Source organism: Mus caroli, chromosome 5 (genome assembly GCF_900094665.2).
Source record: "Mus caroli chromosome 5, CAROLI_EIJ_v1.1, whole genome shotgun sequence".
Classification (NCBI taxonomy): Eukaryota; Metazoa; Chordata; class Mammalia; order Rodentia; family Muridae; genus Mus; species Mus caroli.
This window is the reverse complement of record NC_034574.1, coordinates 47,631,239-47,634,127: the sequence shown is the minus strand read 5'-3', so window position 1 is coordinate 47,634,127 and position 2,889 is coordinate 47,631,239.

Sequence of the window (2,889 nt, the reverse complement as noted above, 5' to 3'; positions counted from 1 at the left end):
GGGTAGGGAAGTGGGGGGCGCTATGGGGGACTTTTGGGATAGCATTGGAAATGTAATTGAGGAAAATATGTAATAAAAATATTAAAAATTTTTTAAAAAGCCAAGAGAAGGTATAGGTAAATGAGTTTTTTTGCCTCTGGCAAATACCAGCATTATATTAAAACAGATCTGTTTTCTTGGTTTCACTAGAACGAAGATAAATATGGGCCCAAGTTCCCATCAGCCATAAATCAGCCATCAGAGTAAAGCCTCCTGCTCTCTCTTCCATGTGTTGCCTTTTGCCAAGTCCCCCTTTCCCAGTGACATGAGGAATGGCTGTCAAAGGGAGTTAGGAGGATGCCTGGGTCCAGCACAACCTCAGACCTAGGGGGTTTACAGTGGAGAACCTTGCCATGTCCCAAGCGCCTTCTTTCTCTGATATTTCCCTAATTGCTAATGATGTTCCAACCTTTGGCCACCTTCTCCCATCTCCCATATTCTCAAGCTCAAGGTCTACGTCATTCCTGAAAAATCAATAATCAGGAAGAACTCAAACTTAGGCATTAGACTTGAATTCATAGCTAACTAGTTGTGGGACCCCCAAATGGGCAGAACTTGTGGGTTTTGTAAGATCGAATGAGATGAATGAGCCATATCTCCAACTCCCAGGAAGCCGAACATTTTGAGTATTCATTACCAAGTCTCTAGAAGGACAAAGAACTGTCATTTGCAAGGCAGTATAAGGTAACATGAAGTGTGTGGAGCAGAACCTGGCAACTTCTGGATTTATTGGTCAGTGTCTGTGGCACTGTGCTTCAGTAACAAACACCTCCAGGTCTAGCACTGTCCCAGAAGTCAGAGAGCTCCAAGCTTGTTTGAAGAACAAACCCTTCATATACAAAGCATTTGAACTAGTTTCGTAGTCTTCACATTTTTATGTAAGGGAGCTCTCTCTTTCCTCAAAGCAGTTCTGAATGGAGTTCCAAAATGGGGAAGAGCGGTATAGTTGCCTAAGAGGAAGAATGGGGACTTACGTTTACTCTGAAATCCTCAGGAGAGACTCCTGGGTTCTACAGGACACTTTGAAGGCCATGAATGCAGATTGGCACCCATAATCTGTGACTCTAGGGCCTGCAATACCAGCCTCTGCCAGCAGTAGCCAGTGCCTTCAATTAGGCTTTGCCACATGATTTCCAGACATGCTCCACCCTTGATCCTGCTGAAGGTGAGAGAGCCACCTTCCATTAGAGTTTAATGATCAGACTCTCAATGCATCATGCCTGCCCTCTTGGCATTGGAACAAGACTTTTCTTGCATTGGTCCAGTGCTAGCTGGTTAGGAGCTTGGTCTTGTTCAACACAATTGCCAGAATGATGCCCTGACACCAGGAAGACATCAAGCCAGCTGTAGTAGCTGGAGTCATTAGTCTTTCTGAGTAAAACTACTAAATTAAAAAGAAAAAAACAAGGTCCTAACCTGGGCTCTGCCCTGCTCTGAAGGACTGTGATTTCTCAGTTGTCAAACTTCCTCTGGGTGGGTTAAGTGCCTCTGACCCGAGCTCTCTCCCAACTTCCTGCCATTATGATTCCTTGGCCAGGGTAGAAGTTTGCAGAAAGCCTCTGTGAACTCCTCCCCTGGGGCCACAGTCCTGTGCTCTGAAGGACACCGGGATAGGTTGTCCAGCCAGTTTCCTGATATGGACTGAAATGCTTTTGTATTGTTCACATGCTCAGGTCAGAACAACCGACACGGACTCTATTTGGAAATAGAGCTTTGCAAAACACTAGGGTGTAATAAGGCCATTCTGTTGACCCTAACACAATGTCGCCAACGTTTTTTTAAGAATAGGACACTTCAAGAGAACCACCCAGGCAGAGAACCCTTACAAGAGGCAAGATGCCAACACACTGACCTTGAACTTACAGCCACTCGAGTGACAGGAAACAAACTTCTGCTACTTAAGCCCCTTGGTCTGTGAGACTTGGTTTTAGCAAGACACGATTCCTCCCCACCTTGAAGGATAGAGTGCTTACAGCCAGCCCCCAGTGGTCAGAGAAGATGGCAGCTCAGTGAGAACTCTTGCAATGCATAACCTGAGCTGTGATGCTGAACCTCACACCCGTTCCAAGCCCCCTCCTCCTTCAGTTGCCTGTGTTTCCTGTCTGCTCTCCATCTCAGCAACACCCCTCAGGGGCAGACCAGCCAATTAACAATTCACTAAGTGAGAATTCAAAGTGGGGTTCAGCTGAGTCGAATGCAGCTCTAGGGATGGAGCCGATGGATCCGGTCCAGAGCCTAAAGCAGCAGGCACTTCCCTGGAACAGGGGTAGCGTTGCCAGATGAAACACAAAATGTCGCTAGTATGAGATCCTGATAAACGGCGAGTGATAGCTTTGTTATGGCATGTCCTGCGCAGGGTGTCTTTATTTGCCCAGTCTGCAGGCCTAGCAAGGGATTCTCGGTGGGTTATCATAAGCAGTGGAGAGAGTGAACTGAGATAAAGCAAATGTGACCAGGCATTGTCCCGATGGCTACAGGCACACAGAGGACAATAGACACTGCCACTCACCGTGCCAGTTGTCAAGGAAGGAAAGGACTGTCTCAGGGGCCGTAAGTCTCAGCCACCATCCAGGCCCATTGCCCTCATTTGGAGTCCAGTGAGAGAATCTCAGACTTCTATTTATATGGCTGCCCCAGAGATTCGCCACAGTGGTGCATCAAGACAGCATGAAGTAGCCTTCGCGCTTCCTCTTCCTGTAAGCGGCCAGAGGTCACCTGCCAAGATGGTTCGCTACTCTCTTGACCCAGAAAACCCCACAAAATCATGCAAATCAAGAGGGTCAAACCTTCGTGTTCACTTTAAGAACACCCGGGAAACCGCCCAGGCCATCAAGGGTATGCATATCCATC